Source organism: Schistocerca serialis, chromosome 11 (assembly GCF_023864345.2).
Source record: "Schistocerca serialis cubense isolate TAMUIC-IGC-003099 chromosome 11, iqSchSeri2.2, whole genome shotgun sequence".
Taxonomy (NCBI): Eukaryota; Metazoa; Arthropoda; class Insecta; order Orthoptera; family Acrididae; genus Schistocerca; species Schistocerca serialis.
Window position 1 is genome coordinate 22830230 of NC_064648.1, and position 26214 is coordinate 22856443.

Here is a 26214-nt window from a genome sequence, read left to right on the forward strand (position 1 = left end):
GTGAAGCATCGGAATCTAAAACTGGACTCACAGGAGAGGTTCAAATCATAGAAAGTGAGAGTGTTAGTCCTCTTCTACTTAGAAGGCACTGTGCCTTTTGAATTTAGTTCCGATGCAATTTCTGTGTTTCATCGTCAATAAGAACGTCCAAGGGATACAGTAAACCTGAAGTGAAGCATCGGAATCCTTAACTGGACTCACAGGAGATGTTCAAATCATAGAAAGTGAGAGTGTCAGTCCTCTTGTACTTAAGTCGCCATTGTGCCTTTTGTATTAAATTCGGATGCAATTTCTGTGTGTCATCGTCAATAAGGAGGTCCAAGGGATACAGTAAACCTGAAGTAAAGCATCGGAATCAAAAACTGGACTCACAGGAGAGGTTCAAATCATAGAAAGTTAGAGTGTCAGTCCTCTTTTACTTAAGTCGGCATTGTGCCTTTTGAATTTAATTCCGATGCTATTTCTGTGTTTCATTGTCAATAAGAAGGTCCAAGGGATACAGTAAACCTGAAGTGAAGCATCGGACTCTAAAACTGGACCCACAGGAGAGATTCAAATCATAGAAAGTGAGAGTGTCAGTCCTCTTTTACTTAAGTCGGCATTGTGCGTTTTAAATTTAATTCCGATGCAATATCTGTGTTTCATCGTCAATAAGAAGGTCCAAGGGATACAGTAAACCTGAAGTGAAGCATCGGAATCTAAAACTAGACTCACAGTAGAGGTTCAAATCATAGAAAGTTAGAGTGTCAGTCCTCTTGTACTTAAGTCGGCATTGTGCCTTTTGTATTAAATTCGGATGCAAACTCTGTGTTTCATCGTCAATAAGAAGTTCCAAGGGATACAGTAAACCAAAAGTGAAGCATCGGAATCTAAAACTGGACTCACAGGAGAGGTTCAAATCATAGAAAGTTAGAGTGTCAGTCCTCTTGTACTTAAGTCGGCATTGTGCGTTTTAAATTTAATTTCGATGCAATATCTGTGTTTCATCGTCAATAAGGAGGTCCAAGGCATACAGTAAACCTTAAGTGAAGCATCGGAATCTAAAACTGGACTCATAGGAGATGTTCATTTCATAGAAAGTGAGATTGTCGGTCCTCTTGTACTAAAGTCGCCATTGTGACTTTTGTAATAATTCGGATGCAATTTCTGTGTTTCATCGTCAATAAGAAGGTCCAAGGGATACAGTAAACCTGAAGTGAAGCATCGGAAACTAAAACTGGACTCACAGGAGAGGTGCAAATCATAGAAAATTAGAGTGTCAGTCCTTTTGTACTTCAGTCGGCATTGTACCTTTTGTATTAAATTCGGATGCAAACTCTGTGTTTCATCGTCAATTAGAAAGTCCAAGGGATACAGTAAACCTGAAGTGAAGCATCGGAATGTAAAACTGGACTAACAGGAGAGGTTCAAATCATAGAAAGTGAGAATGTCAGTCCTGTTTTACTTAAGTCGGCATTGTGCCTTTTGAATTTAATTCCGATGCTATTTCTGTGTTTCATTGTCAATAAGAAGGTCCAAGGGATACAGTAAACCTAAAGTGAAGCATCGGACTCTAAAACTGGACCCACAGGAGAGGTTCAAATCATAGAAAGTGAGACTGTTAGTCCTCTTCTACTTAGGTCGGCACTATGCCTTTTGAATTTAGTTCCAATGCAATTTCTGTGTTTCATCGTCAATAAGAACGTCCAAGGGATACAGTAAACCTGAAGTGAAGCATCGGAATCTTGAACTGGACTCACAGGAGAGGTTCAAATCATAGAAAGTGAGAGTGTCAGTCCTCTTGTACTTAAGTCGGCATTGTGCCTTTTGAATTTAATTCCGATGCTATTTCTGTGTTTCATTGTCAATAAGAACGTCCAAAGGATACAGTAAACCTGAAGTGAAGCATCGGAATCTTGAACTGGACTCACAGGAGAGGTTCAAATCATAGAAAGTGAGAGTGTCAGTCCTCTTGTAAGTAAGTCGGCATTGTGCCTTTTGTATTAAATATCGGATGCAAACTCTGTGTTTCATTTTCAATAAGAAGGTCCTAGGGATACAGTAAACCTGAAGTGAAGCATCGGAATCTAAAACTGGACTCACAGGAGAGGTTCAAATCATAGAAAGTGAGAGTGTCAGTCATCTTTTACTTAAGTCGTCTTTGTGCGTTTTAAATTTAATTCCGATGCAATATCTATGTTTCATCATCAATAAGAAGGTCCAAGGGATACAGTAAACCTGAAGTGAAGCATCGGAATCTAAAACTGGGCTCACAGGAGATGTTCAAATCATAGAAAATTAGGGTGTCTGTCCTCTTGCACTTAAGTCACCATTGTGACTTTTGTATTAATTTCGGATGCAATTTCTGTGTTTCATTGTCAATAAGAAGGTCCAAGGGATACAGTAAACCTGAAGTAAAGCATCGGAATCTAAAACTGGACTCACAGGAGAGGTTCAAATCATAGAAAGTTAGAGTGTCAGTCCTCTTGTAAGTAAGTCGGCATTGTGCCTTTTGTATTAAATATCGGATGCAAACTCTGTGTTTCATTTTCAATAAGAAGGTCCTAGGGATACAGTAAACCTGAAGTGAAGCATCGGAATCTAAAACTGGACTCACAGGAGAGGTTCAAATCATAGAAACTGAGAGTGTCAGTCCTCTTGTACTTAAGTCGGCATTGTGCCTTTTGAATTTAATTCCGATGCTATTTCTGTGTTTCATTGTCAATAAGAAGGTCCAAGGGATACAGTAAACCTGAAGTGAAGCATCGGAATCTAAAACTGGACTCACATGAGAGGGTCAAAACATAGAAAGTGAGAGTGTCAGTCATCTTTTACTTAAGTCGTCTTTGTGCGTTTTAAATTTAATTCCGATGCAATATCTATGTTTCATCGTCAATAAGAAGGTCCAAGGGATACAGTAAACCTGAAGTGAAGCATCGGAATCTAAAACTGGGCTCACAGGAGATGTTCAAATCATTGAAAGTGAGATTGTCGGTCCTCTTGTACTAATGTCGCCATTGTGATTTTTGTATTAAATTCGGATGCAATTTCTGTGTTTCATCGTCAATAAGAAGGTCCAAGGAATACAGTAAACCTGAAGTGAAGCATCAGAATGTGAAACTGGACTCACAGGACAGGTTCAAATCATAGAAAGTTAGAGTGTCAGTCCTCTTTTACTTAAGTCGGCATTGTGCCTTTTGAATTTAATTCCGATGCTATTTCTGTGTTTCATTGTCAATAAGAAGGTCCAAGGGATACAGTAAACCTGAAGTGAAGCATCGGACTCTAAAACTGGACCCACAGGAGAGGTTCAAATCATAGAAAGTGAGAGTGTCGGTCCTCTTTTACTTAAGACGGCATTGTGCCTTATGAATTTAATTCCGATGCTATTTCTGTGTTTCATTGTCAATAAGAAGGTCCAAGGGATACAGTAACCTGAAGTGAAGCATCGGACTCTAAAACTGGACCCAAAGGAGAGGTTCAAATCATAGAAAGTGAGAGTGTCAGTCCTCTTTTACTTAAGTCGGCATTGTGCCTTTTGAATTTAATTCCGATGCTATTTCTGTGTTTCATTGTCAATAAGAACGTCCAAGGGATTCAGTAAACCTGAAGTGAAGCATCGGAATCTAAATCTGACCTCACAGGAGAGGTTCAAATCATAGAAAGTGAGATTGTCAGTCCTCTTTTACTTAAGTCGGCATTGTGCGTTTTAAATTTACTTTCGATGCAATATCTGTGTTTCATCGTCAATAAGAAGGTCCAAGGGATTCAGTAAACCTTAAGTGAAGCATCGGAATCTAAAACTGGACTCATAGGAGATGTTCATTTCATAGAAAGTGAGATTGTCGGTCCTCTTCTTTAAAGTCGCCATTGTGATTTTTGTATTAAATTCGGATGCAATTCCTGTGTTTCATCGTCAATAAGAAGGTCCAAGGGATACAGTAAACCTGAAGTGAAGCATCGGAAACTAAAACTGGTCTCACAGGAGAGGTGCAAATCATAGAAAGTTAGAGTGTCAGTCCTCTTGTACTTAAGTCGGCATTGTACCTTTTGTATTAAATTCGGATGCAAACTCTGTGTTTCATCGTCAATTAGAAGGTCCAAGGGATACAGTATACCTAAAGTGAAGCATCGGAATGTAAAACTGGACTAACAGGAGAGGTTCAAATCATAGAAAGAGAGAATGCCAGTCCTCTTGTACTTAAGTCGGCATTGTGCCTTTTGAATTTCATTCCGATGCAATTTCTGTGTTTCATCGTCAATAAGAAGGTGCAAGGTATACAGTAAACCTGATGTGAAGCATCGGAATCTAAAACTGGACTCACAGGAGAGGTTCAAATCATAGAAAGTGAGAGTGTTAGTCCTCTTCTACTTAGGTCGGCACTGTGCCTTTTGAATTTAGTTCCGATGTAATTTCTGTGTTTCATCGTCAATAAGAAGGTCCAAGGGATACAGTAAACCTGAAGTGAAGCATCGGAATCTAGAACTGGACTCACAGGAGATGTTCAAATCATAGAAAGTGAGAGTGTCAGTCCTCTTGTACTTAAGTCGCCATTGAGCCTTTTGTATTAAATTCGGATGCAATTTCTGTGTGTCATCGTCAATAAGGAGGTCCAAGGGATACAGTAAACCTGAAGTAAAGCATCGGAATCTAAAACTGGACTCACAGGAGAGGTTCAAATCATAGAAAGTTAGAGTGTCAGTCCTCTTGTACTTAAGTCGGCATTGTGCCTTTTGTATTAAATTCGAATGCAAACTCTGTGTTTCATCGTCTATAAGAAGGTCCAAGGGATGCAGTAAACCTGAAGTGAAGCATCGGAATGTAAAACTGGACTCACAGGAGAGGTTCAAATCATAGAAAGAGAGAATGCCAGTCCTCTTGTACTTAAGTCGGCATTGTGCCTTTTGAATTTCATTCCGATGCAATTTCTGTGTTTCATCGTCAATAAGAAGGTGCAAGGTATACAGTAAACCTGAAGTGAAGCATCGGAATCTAAAACTGGACTCACAGGAGAGGTTCAAATCATAGAATATGAGAGTGTTAGTCCTCTTCTACTTAGGTCGGCACTGTGCCTTTTGAATTTAGTTCCGATGTAATTTCTGTGTTTCATCGTCAATAAGAACGTCCAAGGGATACAGTAAACCTGAAGTGAAGCATCGGAATCTAGAACTGGACTCACAGGAGATGTTCAAATCATAGAAAGTGAGAGTGTCAGTCCTCTTGTACTTAAGTCGCCATTGAGCCTTTTGTATTAAATTCGGATGCAATTTCTGTGTGTCATCGTCAATAAGGAGGTCCAAGGGATACAGTAAACCTGAAGTAAAGCATCGGAATCTAAAACTGGACTCACAGGAAAGGTTCAAATCATAGAAAGTTAGAGTGTCAGTCCTCTTGTACTTAAGTCGGCATTGTGCCTTTTGTATTAAATTCGAATGCAAACTCTGTGTTTCATCGTCTATAAGAAGGTCCAAGGGATGCAGTAAACCTGAAGTGAAGCATCGGAATGTAAAACTGGACTCACAGGAGAGGTTCAAATCATAGAAAGTGAGAGTGTTAGTCCTCTTCTACTTAGGTCGGCACTGTGCCTTTTGAATTTAGTTCCGATGTAATTTCTGTGTTTCATCGTCAATAAGATGGTCCAAGGGATACAGTAAACCTGAAGTGAAGCATCGGAATCTAGAACTGGACTCACAGGAGAGGTTCAAATCATAGAAAGTGAGAGTGTCAGTCCTCTTTTACTTAAGTCGGCATTGTGCGTTTTAAATTTACTTTCGATGCAATATCTGTGTTTCATCGTCAATAAGAAGGTCCAAGGGATTCAGTAAACCTTAAGTGAAGCATCGGAATCTAAAACTGGACTCATAGGAGATGTTCATTTCATAGAAAGTGAGATTGTCGGTCCTCTTGTACTAAAGTCGCCATTGTGATTTTTGTATTAAATTCGGATGCAATTCCTGTGTTTCATCGTCAATAAGAAGGTCCAAGGGATACAGTAAAGCTGAAGTGAAGCATCGGAAACTAAAACTGGTCTCACAGGAGAGGTGCAAATCATAGAAAGTTAGAGTGTCAGTCCTCTTGTACTTAAGTCGGCATTGTAGCTTTTGTATTAAATTCGGATGCAAACTCTGTGTTTCATCGTCAATAAGAAGTCCTAGGGATACAGTAAACCTGAAGTGAAGCATCGGAATCTAAAACTGGACTCACAGGAGAGGTTCTAATCATAGAAAGTTAGAGTGTCGGTCCTCTTGTACTTAAGTCGGCATTGTGCCTTTTGAATTTAATTCGGATGCTATTTCTATGTTTCATTGTCAATAAGAAGGTCCAAGGGATACAGTAAACCTGAAGTGAAGCATCGGAATCTAAAACTGGACTCACAGGAGAGGTTCAAATCATAGAAAGTGAGAGTGTCAGTCCTCTTGTACTAAAGTCGCCATTGTGATTTTTGTAGAAAATTCGGATGCAATTTCTGTGTTTCATCGTCAATAAGAGGGTCCAAGGGATACAGTAAACCTGAAGTGAAGCATCAGAATTTAAAACTGGACTCACAGGAGAGGTTCAAATCATAGAAAGTGAGAGTGGCAGTCCTCTTGTACTTAGGTCGGCATTGTGCCTTTTGAATTTAATTCCGATGCAATTTCTGTCTTTCATCGTCAATAAGAAGGTGCAAGGTATACAGTAAACCTGAAGTGATGCATCGGAATCTAAAACTGGACTCACAGGATAGGTTCAAATCATAGAAAGTGAGAGTGTTAGTCGTCTTCTACTTAGCTCGGTACTGTGCCTTTTGAATTTAATTCCGATGCGATTTCTGTGTTTCATCGTCAATAAGAACGTCCAAGGGATACAGTAAACCTGAAGTGAAGCATCGGAATCTGAAACTGGACTCGCAGGAGATGTTCAAATCTTAGAAAGTGAGAGTGTCAGTCCTCTTGTACTTAAGTCACCATTGTGACCGTTGTATTAATTTCGGATGCAATATCTGTGTTTCATCGTCAATAAGAAGGTCCAAGGGATACAGTAAACCTGAAGTGAAGCATCGGAATCTAAAACTGGACTCACAGGAGAGGTTCAAATCATAGAAAGTTAGAATGTCAGTCCTCTTGTACTTAAGTCGGCATTGTGCCTTGTGTATTAAATTCGGATGCAATTTCTGTGTTTAATCGTCAATAAGAAGGTGCAAGGTATACAGTAAACCTGAAGTGAAGCATCGGAATCCAAAACTAGACTCACAGGGGAGGTTCAAATCATAGAAAGTGAGAGTGTCAGTCCTCTTGTACTTAAGTCGACATTGTGCCATTGGTATTAAATTCGGATGCAATTTCTGTGTTTCATCGTCAATAAGATGGTCCAAGGGATACAGTAAACCTGAAGTGAAGCATCTGAATCTAAAACTGGACTCACAGGAGAGGTTCAAATCATAGAAAGTGAGAGTGTCAGTCCTCTAGTACTTAAATTGCCATTGTGCCTTTTGTATTGAATTCGGATGCAATTTCTGTGTTTCATCGTCAATAAGAAGGTCAAAGGGATACAGTAAACCTCAAGTGAAGCATCGGAATCTAAAACTGGACTCACAGGAGGGGTTCAAATCATAGAAAGTGAGAGTGGCAGTCCTCTTGTACTTAAGTCGGCATTGTGCCTTTTGAATTTAATTCCGATGCAATTTCTGTGTTTCATCGTCAATAAGAAGGTGCAAGGTATACAGTAAACCTGAAGTGAAGCATCGGAATCTAAAACTGGACTCACAGGAGAGGTTCAAATCAGAGAAAGTGAGAGTGTCAGTCCTCTTGTACTTAAGTCGGAATTGTGCGTTTTGAATTTATTTCCGATGCAATTTCTGTGTTTCGTCGTCAATAAGAAGGTGCAAGGTAAACAGTAAACCTGAAGTGAAGCATCGGAATCTAAATCTGACCTCACAGGAGAAGTTCGAATCATGGAAAGTGAGAGTGTCAGTGCTCTTGTACTTAAGTCGGCATTGTGCCATTTGTATTAAATTCGGAATGCAATTTCTGTGTTTCATCGTCAATAAGAAGGTCCAAGGGATACAGTAATCCTGAAGTGAAGCATCGGAATCTAAAACTGGACTCACAGGAGAGGTTCAAATCATAGAAAGTCAGAGTGTCAGTCCTCTTGTACTTAAGTCGGCATTGTGCCTTTTGAATTTAATTCCGATGCTTTTTCTGTGTTTCATTGTCAATAAGAAGGTCCAAGGGATACAGTAAACCTGAAGTGAAGCATCGTAATCTAAAACTGGACTCACAGGAGAGGTTCAAATCATAGAAAGTGAGAGTGTCAGTCCTCTTATACTTAAGTCGACTTTGAGCCATTTGTATTAAATTCGGATGCAATTTCTGTGTTTCATCGTTAATAAGAAGTTCCAAGGGATACAGTAAACCTGAAGTGAAGCATCGGAATCTAAAACTGGACTCACAGGAGAGGTTCAAATCATAGAAAGTGAGAGTGTCAGTCCTCTAGTGCTTAAGTCGCCAATGTGCCTTTTGTATTAAATTCGGATGCAATTTCTGTTTTTCATCGTCAATAAGAAGGTCCAAGGGATACAGTAAACCTGAAGTGAAGCATCGGAATCCAAAACTGGACTCACAGGAGAGGTTCAAATCATAGAAAGTGAGAGTGTGAGTCCTCTTGTACTTAAGTCGGCATTGTACCTTTTGTATTAAATTCGGATGCAAACTCTGTGTTTCATCGTCAATTAGAAGGTCCAAGGGATACAGTAAACCTGAAGTGAAGCATCGGAATCTAAAACTGGACTCACAGCAGAGGTTCAAATCAGAGAAAGTGAGAGTGTCAGTCCTCTTGTACTTAAGTCGGCATTGTGCCTTTCGAATTTAATTCTGATGGTTTTTCTGTGTTTCATTGTCAATAAGAAGGTCCAAGGGATAGAGTAAACCTGAAGTGAAGCATCGGAATCTAAATCTGACCTCACAGGGGAAGTTCGAATGATGGAAAGTGAGAGTGTCAGTGCTCTTGTACTTAAGTCGGCATTGTGCCATTTGTATTAAATTCGGATGTAATTTCTGTGTTTCATCGTCAATAAGAAGGTCCAAGGGATACAGTAAACCTGAAGTGAAGCATCGGAATCTAAGACTGTACTCACAGGATAGGTTCAAATCATAGAAAGTGAGAGTGTCAGTCCTCTTGTACTTAAGTCGACATTGTTCCATTTGTATTAAATTCGGATGCAATTTCTGTGTTTCATCGTGAATAAGAAGGTCCAAGGGATACAGTAAACCTGAAGTGAAGCATCGGAATCTAAAACTGGACTCACAGGAGAGGTTCAAATCATAGAAAGTGAGAGTGTCAGTCCTCTAGTGCTTAAGTCGCCATTGTGCCTTTTGTATTAAATTCGGATGCAATTTCTGTGTTTCATCGTCAATAAGAAGGTCCAAGGGATACAGTAAACCTGAAGTGAAGCATCGGAATCCAAAACTGGACTCACAGGAGAGGTTCAAATCATAGAAAGTGAGAGTTTGAGTCCTCTTGTACTTAAGTCGGCATTGTACCTTTTGTATTAAATTCGGATGCAAACTCTGTGTTTCATCGTCAATTAGAAGGTCCAAGGGATACAGTAAACCTGAAGTGAAGCATCGGAATCTAAAACTGGACTCACAGCAGAGGTTCAAATCAGAGAAAGTGAGAGTGTCAGTCCTCTTGTACTTAAGTCGGCATTGTGCCTTTCGAATTTAATTCTGATGGTTTTCTGTGTTTCATTGTCAATAAGAAGGTCCAAGGGATAGAGTAAACCTGAAGTGAAGCATCGGAATCTAAATCTGACCTCACAGGGGAAGTTCGAATGATGGAAAGTGAGAGTGTCAGTGCTCTTGTACTTAAGTCGGCAATGTGCCATTTGTAATAAATTCGGATGTAATTTCTGTGTTTCATCGTCAATAAGAAGGTCCAAGGGATACAGTAAACCTGAAGTGAAGCATCGGAATCTAAGACTGGACTCACAGGAGAGGTTCAAATCATAGAAAGTGAGAGTGTCAGTCCTCTTGTACTTAAGTCGACATTGTGCCATTTGTATTAAATTCGGATGCAATTTCTGTGTTTCATCGTGAATAAGAAGGTCCAAGGGATACAGTAAACCTGAAGTGAAGCATCGGAATCTAAAACTGGACTCACAGGAGAGGTTCAAATCATAGAAAGTGAGAGTGTCAGTCCTCTTGTGCTTAAGTCGCCATTTTGCCTTTTGTATTAAATTCGGATGCAATTTCTGTGTTTCATCGTCAATAAGAAGGTCCTAGGGATACAGTAAACCTGAAGTGAAGCATCGGAATCTAAAACTGGACTCACAGGAGAGGTTCAAATCATAGAAAGTGAGAGTGTCAGTCATCTTTTACTTAAGTCGTCTTTGTGCGTTTTAAATTTAATTCCGATGCAATATCTATGTTTCATCGTCAATAAGAAGGTCCAAGGGATACAGTAAACCTGAAGTGAAGCATCGGAATCTAAAACTGGGCTCACAGGAGATGTTCAAATCATAGAAAATTAGGGTGTCTGTCCTCTTGCACTTAAGTCACCATTGTGACTTTTGTATTAATTTCGGATGCAATTTCTGTGTTTCATTGTCAATAAGAAGGTCCAAGGGATACAGTAAACCTGAAGTAAAGCATCGGAATCTAAAACTGGACTCACAGGAGAGGTTCAAATCATAGAAAGTTAGAGTGTCAGTCCTCTTGTAAGTAAGTCGGCATTGTGCCTTTTGTATTAAATATCGGATGCAAACTCTGTGTTTCATTTTCAATAAGAAGGTCCTAGGGATACAGTAAACCTGAAGTGAAGCATCGGAATCTAAAACTGGACTCACAGGAGAGGTTCAAATCATAGAAACTGAGAGTGTCAGTCCTCTTGTACTTAAGTCGGCATTGTGCCTTTTGAATTTAATTCCGATGCTATTTCTGTGTTTCATTGTCAATAAGAACGTCCAAGGGATACAGTAAACCTGAAGTGAAGCATCGGAATCTAAAACTGGACTCACATGAGAGGGTCAAAACATAGAAAGTGAGAGTGTCAGTCATCTTTTACTTAAGTCGTCTTTGTGCGTTTTAAATTTAATTCCGATGCAATATCTATGTTTCATCGTCAATAAGAAGGTCCAAGGGATACAGTAAACCTGAAGTGAAGCATCGGAATCTAAAACTGGGCTCACAGGAGATGTTCAAATCATTGAAAGTGAGATTGTCGGTCCTCTTGTACTAATGTCGCCATTGTGATTTTTGTATTAAATTCGGATGCAATTTCTGTGTTTCATCGTCAATAAGAAGGTCCAAGGAATACAGTAAACCTGAAGTGAAGCATCAGAATGTGAAACTGGACTCACAGGACAGGTTCAAATCATAGAAAGTTAGAGTGTCAGTCCTCTTTTACTTAAGTCGGCATTGTGCCTTTTGAATTTAATTCCGATGCTATTTCTGTGTTTCATTGTCAATAAGAAGGTCCAAGGGATACAGTAAACCTGAAGTGAAGCATCGGACTCTAAAACTGGACCCAGAGGAGAGGTTCAAATCATAGAAAGTGAGAGTGTCGGTCCTCTTTTACTTAAGACGGCATTGTGCCTTATGAATTTAATTCCGATGCTATTTCTGTGTTTCATTGTCAATAAGAAGGTCCAAGGGATACAGTAACCTGAAGTGAAGCATCGGACTCTAAAACTGGACCCAAAGGAGAGGTTCAAATCATAGAAAGTGAGAGTGTCAGTCCTCTTTTACTTAAGTCGGCATTGTGCCTTTTGAATTTAATTCCGATGCTATTTCTGTGTTTCATTGTCAATAAGAACGTCCAAGGGATTCAGTAAACCTGAAGTGAAGCATCGGAATCTAAATCTGACCTCACAGGAGAGGTTCAAATCATAGAAAGTGAGATTGTCAGTCCTCTTTTACTTAAGTCGGCATTGTGCGTTTTAAATTTACTTTCGATGCAATATCTGTGTTTCATCGTCAATAAGAATTTCCAAGGGATTCAGTAAACCTTAAGTGAAGCATCGGAATCTAAAACTGGACTCATAGGAGATGTTCATTTCATAGAAAGTGAGATTGTCGGTCCTCTTCTTTAAAGTCGCCATTGTGATTTTTGTATTAAATTCGGATGCAATTCCTGTGTTTCATCGTCAATAAGAAGGTCCAAGGGATACAGTAAACCTGAAGTGAAGCATCGGAAACTAAAACTGGTCTCACAGGAGAGGTGCAAATCATAGAAAGTTAGAGTGTCAGTCCTCTTGTACTTAAGTCGGCATTGTACCTTTTGTATTAAATTCGGATGCAAACTCTGTGTTTCATCGTCAATTAGAAGGTCCAAGGGATACAGTATACCTAAAGTGAAGCATCGGAATGTAAAACTGGACTAACAGGAGAGGTTCAAATCATAGAAAGAGAGAATGCCAGTCCTCTTGTACTTAAGTCGGCATTGTGCCTTTTGAATTTCATTCCGATGCAATTTCTGTGTTTCATCGTCAATAAGAAGGTGCAAGGTATACAGTAAACCTGATGTGAAGCATCGGAATCTAAAACTGGACTCACAGGAGAGGTTCAAATCATAGAAAGTGAGAGTGTTAGTCCTCTTCTACTTAGGTCGGCACTGTGCCTTTTGAATTTAGTTCCGATGTAATTTCTGTGTTTCATCGTCAATAAGAAGGTCCAAGGGATACAGTAAACCTGAAGTGAAGCATCGGAATCTAGAACTGGACTCACAGGAGATGTTCAAATCATAGAAAGTGAGAGTGTCAGTCCTCTTGTACTTAAGTCGCCATTGAGCCTTTTGTATTAAATTCGGATGCAATTTCTGTGTGTCATCGTCAATAAGGAGGTCCAAGGGATACAGTAAACCTGAAGTAAAGCATCGGAATCTAAAACTGGACTCACAGGAGAGGTTCAAATCATAGAAAGTTAGAGTGTCAGTCCTCTTGTACTTAAGTCGGCATTGTGCCTTTTGTATTAAATTCAAATGCAAACTCTGTGTTTCATCGTCTATAAGAAGGTCCAAGGGATGCAGTAAACCTGAAGTGAAGCATCGGAATGTAAAACTGGACTCACAGGAGAGGTTCAAATCATAGAAAGAGAGAATGCCAGTCCTCTTGTACTTAAGTCGGCATTGTGCCTTTTGAATTTCATTCCGATGCAATTTCTGTGTTTCATCGTCAATAAGAAGGTGCAAGGTATACAGTAAACCTGAAGTGAAGCATCGGAATCTAAAACTGGACTCACAGGAGAGGTTCAAATCATAGAATATGAGAGTGTTAGTCCTCTTCTACTTAGGTCGGCACTGTGCCTTTTGAATTTAGTTCCGATGTAATTTCTGTGTTTCATCGTCAATAAGAACGTCCAAGCGATACAGTAAACCTGAAGTGAAGCATCGGAATCTAGAACTGGACTCACAGGAGATGTTCAAATCATAGAAAGTGAGAGTGTCAGTCCTCTTGTACTTAAGTCGCCATTGAGCCTTTTGTATTAAATTCGGATGCAATTTCTGTGTGTCATCGTCAATAAGGAGGTCCAAGGGATACAGTAAACCTGAAGTAAAGCATCGGAATCTAAAACTGGACTCACAGGAAAGGTTCAAATCATAGAAAGTTAGAGTGTCAGTCCTCTTGTACTTAAGTCGGCATTGTGCCTTTTGTATTAAATTCGAATGCAAACTCTGTGTTTCATCGTCTATAAGAAGGTCCAAGGGATGCAGTAAACCTGAAGTGAAGCATCGGAATGTAAAACTGGACTCACAGGAGAGGTTCAAATCATAGAAAGTTATGGTGTCAGTCCTCTTTTACTTAAGTCGGCATTGTGCGTTTTGAATTTAATTCCGATGCTATTTCTGTGTTTCATTGTCAATAAGAAGGTCCAAGGGATACAGTAAACCTGAAGTGAAGCATCGGACTCTAAAACTGGACTCACAGGAGAGGTTCAAATCATAGAAAGTGAGAGTGTCAGTCCTCTTTTACTTAAGTCGGCATTGTGCGTTTTAAAATTAATTCCGATGCAATATCTGTGTTTCATCGTCAATAAGAAGGTCCAAGGGATACAGTAAACCTGAAGTGAAGCATCGGAATCTAAAACTAGACTCACAGGAGAGGTTCAAATCATAGAAAGTTAGAGTGTCAGTCCTCTTGTACTTAAGTCACCATTGTGACTTTTGTATTAATTTCGGATGCAATTTCTGTGTTTCATCGTCAATAAGAAGGTCCAAGGGATTCAGTAAACCTGAAGTATAGCATCGGAATCTAAAACTGGTCTCACAGGTGAGGTTCAAAAAATAGAAAGTGAGAGTGTCAGTCCTCTTGTACTTAAGTCGCCATTGTGCCTTTTGTATTAAATTCGGAAGCAATTTCTGTGTGTCATCGTCAATAAGAAGGTCCTAGGGATACAGTAAGCCTGAAGTGATGCATCGGAATCTAAAACTGGACTCACAGGAGAGGTTCAAATCATAGAAAGTGAGAGTGTCAGTCCTCTTGTACTTAAGTCGGCATTGTGCATTTTGAATTTAATTCCGATGCTATGTCTGTGTTTCATTGTCAATAAGAAGGTCCAAGGGATATAGTAAACCTGAAGTGAAGCATCGGAATCTAAAACTGGACTCACAGGAGAGGTTCAAATCATTGAAAGTGAGAGTGTCAGTCCTCTTTTACTTAAGTCGTATTTGTGCGTTTTAAATTTAACTCCGATGCAATATCTATGTTTCATCGTCAATAAGAAGGTCCAAGGGATTCAGTAAACCTTAAGTGAAGCATCGGAATCTAAAACTGGACTCACAGCAGAGGTTCAAATCAGAGAAAGTGAGAGTGTCAGTCCTCTTGTACTTAAGTCGGCATTGTGCCTTTCGAATTTAATTCCGATGATATTTCTGTGTTTCATTGTCAATAAGAAGGTCCAAGGGATACAGTAAACCTGAAGTGAAGCATCGGAATCTAAATCTGACCTCACAGGAGAGGTTCAAATCATAGAAAGTGAGATTGTCAGTCCTCTTTTACTTAAGTCGGCATTGTGCGTTTTAAATTTACTTTCGATGCAATATCTGTGTTTCATCGTCAATAAGAAGGTCCAAGGGATTCAGTAAACCTTAAGTGAAGCATCGGAATCTAAAACTGGACTCATAGGAGATGTTCATTTCATAGAAAGTGAGATTGTCGGTCCTCTTGTACTAAAGTCGCCATTGTGATTTTTGTATTAAATTCGGATGCAATTCCTGTGTTTCATCGTCAATAAGAAGGTCCAAGGGATACAGTAAAGCTGAAGTGAAGCATCAGAAACTAAAACTGGTCTCACAGGAGAGGTGCAAATCATAGAAAGTTAGAGTGTCAGTCCTCTTGTACTTAAGTCGGCATTGTAGCTTTTGTATTAAATTCGGATGCAAACTCTGTGTTTCATCGTCAATAAGAAGTCCTAGGGATACAGTAAACCTGAAGTGAAGCATCGGAATCTAAAACTGGACTCACAGGAGAGGTTCTAATCATAGAAAGTTAGAGTGTCGGTCCTCTTGTACTTAAGTCGGCATTGTGCCTTTTGAATTTAATTCGGATGCTATTTCTATGTTTCATTGTCAATAAGAAGGTCCAAGGGATACAGTAAACCTGAAGTGAAGCATCGGAATCTAAAACTGGACTCACAGGAGAGGTTCAAATCATAGAAAGTGAGAGTGTCAGTCCTCTTGTACTAAAGTCGCCATTGTGATTTTTGTAGAAAATTCGGATGCAATTTCTGTGTTTCATCGTCAATAAGAGGGTCCAAGGGATACAGTAAACCTGAAGTGAAGCATCAGAATTTAAAACTGGACTCACAGGAGAGGTTCAAATCATAGAAAGTGAGAGTGGCAGTCCTCTTGTACTTAGGTCGGCATTGTGCCTTTTGAATTTAATTCCGATGCAATTTCTGTCTTTCATCGTCAATAAGAAGGTGCAAGGTATACAGTAAACCTGAAGTGATGCATCGGAATCTAAAACTGGACTCACAGGATAGGTTCAAATCATAGAAAGTGAGAGTGTTAGTCGTCTTCTACTTAGCTCGGTACTGTGCCTTTTGAATTTAATTCCGATGCGATTTCTGTGTTTCATCGTCAATAAGAACGTCCAAGGGATACAGTAAACCTGAAGTGAAGCATCGGAATCTGAAACTGGACTCGCAGGAGATGTTCAAATCTTAGAAAGTGAGAGTGTCAGTCCTCTTGTACTTAAGTCACCATTGTGACCGTTGTATTAATTTCGGATGCAATATCTGTGTTTCATCGTCAATAAGAAGGTCCAAGGGATACAGTAAACCTGAAGTGAAGCATCGGAATCTAAAACTGGACTCACAGGAGAGGTTCAAATCATAGAAAGTTAGAATGTCAGTCCTCTTGTACTTAAGTCGGCATTGTGCCTTGTGTATTAAATTCGGATGCAATTTCTGTGTTTAATCGTCAATAAGAAGGTGCAAGGTATACAGTAAACCTGAAGTGAAGCATCGGAATCCAAAACTAGACTCACAGGGGAGGTTCAAATCATAGAAAGTGAGAGTGTCAGTCCTCTTGTACTTAAGTCGACATTGTGCCATTGGTATTAAATTCGGATGCAATTTCTGTGTTTCATCGTCAATAAGATGGTCCAAGGGATACAGTAAACCTGAAGTGAAGCATCTGAATCTAAAACTGGACTCACAGGAGAGGTTCAAATCATAGAAAGTGAGAGTGTCAGTCCTCTAGTACTTAAATTGCCATTGTGCCTTTTGTATTAAATTCGGATGCAATTTCTGTGTTTCATCGTCAATAAGAAGGTCAAAGGGATACAGTAAACCTCAAGTGAAGCATCGGAATCTAAAACTGGACTCACAGGAGGGGTTCAAATCATAGAAAGTGAGAGTGGCAGTCCTCTTGTACTTAAGTCGGCATTGTGCCTTTTGAATTTAATTCCGATGCAATTTCTGTGTTTCATCGTCAATAAGAAGGTGCAAGGTATACAGTAAACCTGAAGTGAAGCATCGGAATCTAAAACTGGACTCACAGGAGAGGTTCAAATCAGAGAAAGTGAGAGTGTCAGTCCTCTTGTACTTAAGTCGGAATTGTGCGTTTTGAATTTATTTCCGATGCAATTTCTGTGTTTCGTCGTCAATAAGAAGGTGCAAGGTAAACAGTAAACCTGAAGTGAAGCATCGGAATCTAAATCTGACCTCACAGGAGAAGTTCGAATCATGGAAAGTGAGAGTGTCAGTGCTCTTGTACTTAAGTCGGCATTGTGCCATTTGTATTAAATTCGGAATGCAATTTCTGTGTTTCATCGTCAATAAGAAGGTCCAAGGGATACAGTAATCCTGAAGTGAAGCATTGGAATCTAAAACTGGACTCACAGGAGAGGTTCAAATCATAGAAAGTCAGAGTGTCAGTCCTCTTGTACTTAAGTCGGCATTGTGCCTTTTGAATTTAATTCCGATGCTTTTTCTGTGTTTCATTGTCAATAAGAAGGTCCAAGGGATACAGTAAACCTGAAGTGAAGCATCGTAATCTAAAACTGGACTCACAGGAGAGGTTCAAATCATAGAAAGTGAGAGTGTCAGTCCTCTTATACTTAAGTCGACTTTGAGCCATTTGTATTAAATTCGGATGCAATTTCTGTGTTTCATCGTTAATAAGAAGTTCCAAGGGATACAGTAAACCTGAAGTGAAGCATCGGAATCTAAAACTGGACTCACAGGAGAGGTTCAAATCATAGAAAGTGAGAGTGTCAGTCCTCTAGTGCTTAAGTCGCCAATGTGCCTTTTGTATTAAATTCGGATGCAATTTCTGTTTTTCATCGTCAATAAGAAGGTCCAAGGGATACAGTAAACCTGAAGTGAAGCATCGGAATCCAAAACTGGACTCACAGGAGAGGTTCAAATCATAGAAAGTGAGAGTGTGAGTCGTCTTGTACTTAAGTCGGCATTGTACCTTTTGTATTAAATTCGGATGCAAACTCTGTGTTTCATCGTCAATTAGAAGGTCCAAGGGATACAGTAAACCTGAAGTGAAGCATCGGAATCTAAAACTGGACTCACAGCAGAGGTTCAAATCAGAGAAAGTGAGAGTGTCAGTCCTCTTGTACTTAAGTCGGCATTGTGCCTTTCGAATTTAATTCTGATGGTTTTTCTGTGTTTCATTGTCAATAAGAAGGTCCAAGGGATAGAGTAAACCTGAAGTGAAGCATCGGAATCTAAATCTGACCTCACAGGGGAAGTTCGAATGATGGAAAGTGAGAGTGTCAGTGCTCTTGTACTTAAGTCGGCATTGTGCCATTTGTATTAAATTCGGATGTAATTTCTGTGTTTCATCGTCAATAAGAAGGTCCAAGGGATACAGTAAACCTGAAGTGAAGCATCGGAATCTAAGACTGTACTCACAGGATAGGTTCAAATCATAGAAAGTGAGAGTGTCAGTCCTCTTGTACTTAAGTCGACATTGTTCCATTTGTATTAAATTCGGATGCAATTTCTGTGTTTCATCGTGAATAAGAAGGTCCAAGGGATACAGTAAACCTGAAGTGAAGCATCGGAATCTAAAACTGGACTCACAGGAGAGGTTCAAATCATAGAAAGTGAGAGTGTCAGTCCTCTAGTGCTTAAGTCGCCATTGTGCCTTTTGTATTAAATTCGGATGCAATTTCTGTGTTTCATCGTCAATAAGAAGGTCCAAGGGATACAGTAAACCTGAAGTGAAGCATCGGAATCCAAAACTGGACTCACAGGAGAGGTTCAAATCATAGAAAGTGAGAGTTTGAGTCCTCTTGTACTTAAGTCGGCATTGTACCTTTTGTATTAAATTCGGATGCAAACTCTGTGTTTCATCGTCAATTAGAAGGTCCAAGGGATACAGTAAACCTGAAGTGAAGCATCGGAATCTAAAACTGGACTCACAGCAGAGGTTCAAATCAGAGAAAGTGAGAGTGTCAGTCCTCTTGTACTTAAGTCGGCATTGTGCCTTTCGAATTTAATTCTGATGGTTTTCTGTGTTTCATTGTCAATAAGAAGGTCCAAGGGATAGAGTAAACCTGAAGTGAAGCATCGGAATCTAAATCTGACCTCACAGGGGAAGTTCGAATGATGGAAAGTGAGAGTGTCAGTGCTCTTGTACTTAAGTCGGCAATGTGCCATTTGTAATAAATTCGGATGTAATTTCTGTGTTTCATCGTCAATAAGAAGGTCCAAGGGATACAGTAAACCTGAAGTGAAGCATCGGAATCTAAGACTGGACTCACAGGAGAGGTTCAAATCATAGAAAGTGAGAGTGTCAGTCCTCTTGTACTTAAGTCGACATTGTGCCATTTGTATTAAATTCGGATGCAATTTCTGTGTTTCATCGTGAATAAGAAGGTCCAAGGGATACAGTAAACCTGAAGTGAAGCATCGGAATCTAAAACTGGACTCACAGGAGAGGTTCAAATCATAGAAAGTGAGAGTGTCAGTCCTCTTGTGCTTAAGTCGCCATTTTGCCTTTTGTATTAAATTCGGATGCAATTTCTGTGTTTCATCGTCAATAAGAAGGTCCAAGGGATACAGTAAACCTGAAGTGAAGCATCGGAATCTAAAACTGGACTCACAAGAGAGGTTCAAATCATAGAAAGTGAGAGTGTCAGTCCTCTTGTACTTAAGTCGCCATTGTGATTTTTGTAGTAAATTCGGATGCAATTTCTGTGTTTCATCGTCAATAAGAAGGTCCAAGGGATACAGTAAACATGAAGTGAGGCATCGGAATGTAAAACTGGACTAACAGGAGAGGTTCCAATCATAGAAAGTGAGAGTGTCAGTCCTCTTGTACTTATGTCGGCATTGTGCCTTTTGAATTTAATTCCGATGCAATTTCTGTGTTTCATCGTCAATAAGAAGGTGCAAGGTATACAGTAAACCTGAAGTGAAGCATCGGAATCTAAAACTGGACTCACAGGATAGGTTCAAATCATAGAAAGTGAGAGTGTTAGTCGTCTTCTACTTAGCTCGGTACTGTGCCTTTTGAATTTAATTCCGATGCAATTTCTGTGTTTCATCGTCAATAAGAACGTCCAAGGGATATAGTAAACCTGAAGTGAAGCATCGGAATCTGAAACTGGACTCAAAGGTGATGTTCAAATCATAGATAGTGAGAGTGTCAGTCCTCTTGTACTTAAGTCACCATTGTGACCGTTGTATTAATTTCGGATGCAATATCTGTGTTTCATCGTCAATAAGAAGGTCCAAGGGATACAGTTAACCTGAAGTGAAGCATCGGAATTTAAAACTGGACTCACAGGAGAGGTTCAAATCATAGAAAGTGAGAGTGTCAGTCCTCTTGTACTTAAGTTGCCATTGTGCCTTTTGTATTAAATTCGGATGCAATTTCTGTGTTTCATCGTCAATAAGAAGGTCAAAGGGATACAGTACATCGGAAGTGAAGCATCGGAATCTGAAACTGGACTCACAGGAGATGTTCAAATCTTAGAAAGTGAGAGTGTCAGTCCTCTTGTACTTAAGTCGGAATTGTGCCTTTTGAATTTAATTCCGATGCAATTTCTGTGTTTCATCGTCAATAAGAAGGTGCAAGGTATACAGTAAACCTGAAGTGAAGCATCGGAATCTAAATCTGACCTCACTGGAGAAGTTCGAATCATGGAAAGTGAGAGTGTCAGTGCTCTTGTTCTTAAGTCGGCATTGTGCCATTTGTATTAAATTCGGATGCAATTTCTGTGTTTCATCGTCAATAAGAAGGTCCAAGGGATACAGTAATCCTGAAGTGAAGCATCGGAATCTAAAACTGGACTCACAGGAGAGGTTCAAATCATAGAAAGTTAGAGTGTCAGTCCTCTTGTACTTAAGTCGGCATTGTGCTTTTTGAATTTAATTCCGATGCTTTTTCTGTGTTTCATTGTCAATAAGAAGGTCCAAGGGATACAGTAAACCTGAAGTGAAGCATCGGAATCTAAAACTGGACTCACAGGAGAGGTTCAAATCATAGAAAGTGAGAGTGTCAGTCCTCCTATACTTAAGTCGACTTTGTGCCATTTGTATTAAATTCGGATGCAATTTCTGTGTTTCATCGTTAATAAGAAAATCCAAGGGATACAGTAAACCTGAAGTGAAGCATCGGAATCTAAAACTGGACTCACATGAGAGGTTCAAATCATAGAAAGTGAGAGTGTCAGTCCTCTTGTGCTTAAGTCGCCAATGTGCCTTTTGTATTAAATTCGGTTGCAATTTCTGTGTTTCATCGTCAATAAGAAGGTCCAAGGGATACAGTAAACCTGAAGTGAAGCATCGGAATCCAAAACTGGACTCACAGGAGAGGTTCAAATCATAGAAAGTGAGAGTGTGAGTCCTCTTGTACTTAAGTCGGCATTGTACCTTTTGTATTAAATTCGGATGCAAACTCTGTGTTTCATCGTCAATTAGAAGGTCCAAGGGATACAGTAAACCTGAAGTGAAGCATCGGAATCTAAAACTGGACTCACAGCAGAGGTTCAAATCAGAGAAAGTGAGAGTGTCAGTCCTCTTGTACTTAAGTCGGCATTGTGCCTTTTGAATTTAATTCTGATGGTTTTTCTGTGTTTCATTGTCAATAAGAAGGTCCAAGGGATAGAGTAAACCTGAAGTGAAGCATCGGAATCTAAATCTGACCTCACAGGAGAAGTTCGAATGATGGAATGTGAGAGTGTCAGTGGTCTTGTACTTAAGTCGGCATTGTGCCATTTGTATTAAATTCGGATGCAATTTCTGTGTTTCATCGTCAATAAGAAGGTCCCAGGGATACAGTAAACCTGAAGTGAAGCATCGGAATCTAGGCCTGGACTCACAGGAGAGGTTCAAATCATAGAAAGTGAGAGTGTCAGTCCTCTTGTACTTAAGTCGACATTGTGCCATTTGTATTAAATTCGGATGCAATTTCTGTGTTTCATCGTGAATAAGAAGGTCCAAGGGATACAGTAAACCTGAAGTTAAGCATCGGAATCTAAAACTGGACTCACAGGAGAGGTTCAAATCATAGAAAGTGAGAGTGTCAGTCCTCTTGTGCTTAAGTCGCCATTGTGCCTTTTGTATTAAATTCGGATGCAATTTCTGTGTTTCATCGTCAACAAGAAGCTCCAAGGGATACAGTAAACCTGAAGTGAAGCATCGGAATCTAAAACTGGACTCACAGGAGAGGTTCAAATCATAGAAAGTGAGAGTGTCAGTCCTCTTGTACTTAAGTCGCCATTGTGATTTTTGTATTAAATTCGGATGCAATTTCTGTGTTTCATCGTCAATAAGAAGGTCCAAGGGATACAGCAAACCTGAAGTGAGGCATCGGAATGTAAAACTGGACTCACAGGAGAGGTTCCAATCATAGAAACTTAGAGTGTCAGTCCTCTTGTACTTAAGTCGGCATTGTGCCTTTTGAATTTAATTCCGATGCAATTTCTGTGTTTCATCGTCAATAAGAAGGTGCAAGGTATACAGTAAACCTGAAGTGAAGCATCGGAATCTAAAACTGGACTCACAGGATAGGTTCAAATCATAGAAAGTGAGAGTGTTAGTCGTCTTCTACTTAGCTCGGTACTGTGCCTTTTGAATTTAATTCCGATGCAATTTCTGTGTTTCATCGTCAATAAGAACGTCCAAGGGATATAGTAAACCTGAAGTGAAACATCGGAATCTGAAACTGGACTCACAGGTGATGTTCAAATCATAGAAAGTGAGAGTGTCAGTCCGCTTGTACTTAAGTCACCATTGTGATCGTTGTATTAATTTCGGATGCAATATCTGTGTTTCATCGTCAATAAGAAGGTCCAAGGGATACAGTAAACCTGAAGTGAAGCATCGGAATCTAAAACTGGACTCACAGGAGAGGTTCAAATCATAGAAAGTGAGAGTGTCAGTCCTCTTGTACTTAAGTTGCCATTGTGCCTTTTGTATTAAATTCGGATGCAATTTCTGTGTTTCATCGTCAATAAGAAGGTCAAAGGGATACAGTAAATCTGAAGTGAAGCATCGGAATCTGAAACTGGACCCACAGGAGAGGTTCAAATCATAGAAAGTGAGAGTGTCAGTCCTCTGTACTTAAGTCGCCATTGTGATTTTTGTATTAAATTCGGATGCGATATCTGTGTTTCATCGTCATTAAGAAGGTCCAAGGGATACAGTAAACCTGAAGCGAAGCATCGGAATCTAAAACTGGACTCACTGGAGAGGTTCAAATCACAGAAAGTTAGAGTGTCAGTCCTCTTGTACTTAAGTCGGCATTGCACCTTTTGTATTAAATTCGGGTGCAAACTCTGTGTTTCATCGTCAATTGAAGGTCCAAGGGATACAGTAAACCTGAAGCGAAGCATCGGAATCTAAAACTGGACTCACAGGAGAGGTTCAAATCAGAGAAAGTGAGAGTGTCAGTCCTCTTGTACTTAAGTCGGAATTGTGCCTTTTGAATTTAATTCCGATGCAATTTCTGTGTTTCATCGTCAATAAGAAGGTGCAAGGTATACAGTAAACCTGAAGTGAAGCATCGGAATCTAAATCTGACCTCACAGGAGCAGTTCGAATCATGGAAAGTGAGAGTGTCAGTGCTCTTGTTCTTAAGTCGGCATTGTGCCATTTGTATTAAATTCGGATGCAATTTCTGTGTTTCATCGTCAATAAGAAGGTCCAAGGGATACAGTAATCCTGAAGTGAAGCATCGGAATCTAAAACTGGACTCACAGGAGAGGTTCAAATCATAGAAAGTTAGAGTGTCAGTCCTCTTAAACTTAAGTCGGCATTGTGCCTTTTGAATTTAATTCCGATGCTTTTTCTGTGTTTCATTGTCAATAAGAAGGTCCAAGGGATACAGTAAACCTGAAGTGAAGCATCGGAATCTAAAACTGGACTCACAGGAGAGGTTCAAATCATAGAAAGTGAGAGTGTCAGTCCTCTTATACTTAAGTCGACTTTGTGCCATTTGTATTAAATTCGGATGCAATTTCTGTGTTTCATCGTTAATAAGAAAATCCAAGGGATACAGTAAACCTGAAGTGAAGCATCGGAATCTAAAACTGGACTCACAGGAGAGGTTCAAATCATAGAAAGTGAGAGTGTCAGTCCTCTTGTGCTTAAGTCGCCAATGTGCCTTTTGTATTAAATTCAGATGCAATTTCTGTGTTTCATCGTCAATAAGAAGGTCCAAGCGATACAGTAAACCTGAAGTGAAGCATCGGAATCCAAAACTGGACTCACAGGAGAGGTTCAAATCATAGAAAATGAGAGTGTGAGTCCTCTTGTACTTAAGTCGGCATTGTACCTTTTGTATTAAATTCGGATGCAAACTCTGTGTTTCATCGTCAATTAGAAGGTCCAAGGGATACAGTAAACCTGAAGTGAAGCATCGGAATCTAAAACTGGACTCACAGCTGAGGTTCTAATCAGAGAAAGTGAGAGTGTCAGTCCTCTTGTACTTAAGTCGGCATTGTGCCTTTTGAATTTAATTCTGATGGTTGTTCTGTGTTTCATTGTCAATAAGAAGGTCCAAGGGATAGAGTAAACCTGAAGTGAAGCATCGGAATCTAAATCTGACCTCACAGGAGAAGTTCGAATGATGGACAGTGAGAGTGTCAGTGCTCTTGTACTTAAGTCGGCATTGTGCCATTAGTATTAAATTCGGATGCAATTTCTGTGTTTCATCGTCAATAAGAAGGTCCCAGGGATACAGTAAACCTGAAGTGAAGCATCGGAATCTAGGCCTGGACTCACAGGAGAGGTTCAAATCATAGAAAGTGAGAGTGTCAGTCCTCTTGTACTTAAGTCGACATTGTGCCATTTGTATTAAATTCGGATGCAATTTCTGTGTTTCATCGTGAATAAGAAGGTCCAAGGGATACAGTAAACCTGAAGTTAAGCATCGGAATCTAAAACTGGACTCACAGGAGAGGTTCAAATCATAGAAAGTGAGAGTGTCAGTCCTCTTGTGCTTAAGTCGCCATTGTGCCTTTTGTATTAAATTCGGATGCAATTTCTGTGTTTCATCGTCAACAAGAAGCTCCAAGGGATACAGTAAACCTGAAGGGAAGCATCGGAATCTAAAACTGGACTCACAGGAGAGGTTCAAATCATAGAAAGTGAGAGTGTCAGTCCTCTTGTACTTAAGTCGCCATTGTGATTTTTGTATTAAATTCGGATGCAATTTCTGTGTTTCATCGTCAATAAGAAGGTCCAAGGGATACAGTAAACCTGAAGTGAAGCATCGGAATCTAAAACTGGACTCACAGGAGAGGTTCTAATCATAGAAAGTTAGAGTGTCGGTCCTCTTGTACTTAAGTCGGCATTGTGCCTTTTGAATTTAATTCGGATGCTATTTCTATGTTTCATTGTCAATAAGAAGGTCCAAGGGATACAGTAAACCTGAAGTGAAGCATCGGAATCTAAAACTGGACTCACAGGAGAGGTTCAAATCATAGAAAGTGAGAGTGTCAGTCCTCTTGTACTAAAGTCGCCATTGTGATTTTTGTAGAAAATTCGGATGCAATTTCTGTGTTTCATCGTCAATAAGAGGGTCCAAGGGATACAGTAAACCTGAAGTGAAGCATCAGAATTTAAAACTGGACTCACAGGAGAGGTTCAAATCATAGAAAGTGAGAGTGGCAGTCCTCTTGTACTTAGGTCGGCATTGTGCCTTTTGAATTTAATTCCGATGCAATTTCTGTCTTTCATCGTCAATAAGAAGGTGCAAGGTATACAGTAAACCTGAAGTGAAGCATCGGAATCTAAAACTGGACTCACAGGATAGGTTCAAATCATAGAAAGTGAGAGTGTTAGTCGTCTTCTACTTAGCTCGGTACTGTGCCTTTTGAATTTAATTCCGATGCGATTTCTGTGTTTCATCGTCAATAAGAACGTCCAAGGGATACAGTAAACCTGAAGTGAAGCATCGGAATCTGAAACTGGACTCGCAGGAGATGTTCAAATCTTAGAAAGTGAGAGTGTCAGTCCTCTTGTACTTAAGTCACCATTGTGACCGTTGTATTAATTTCGGATGCAATATCTGTGTTTCATCGTCAATAAGAAGGTCCAAGGGATACAGTAAACCTGAAGTGAAGCATCGGAATCTAAAACTGGACTCACAGGAGAGGTTCAAATCATAGAAAGTTAGAATGTCAGTCCTCTTGTACTTAAGTCGGCATTGTGCCTTGTGTATTAAATTCGGATGCAATTTCTGTGTTTAATCGTCAATAAGAAGGTGCAAGGTATACAGTAAACCTGAAGTGAAGCATCGGAATCCAAAACTAGACTCACAGGGGAGGTTCAAATCATAGAAAGTGA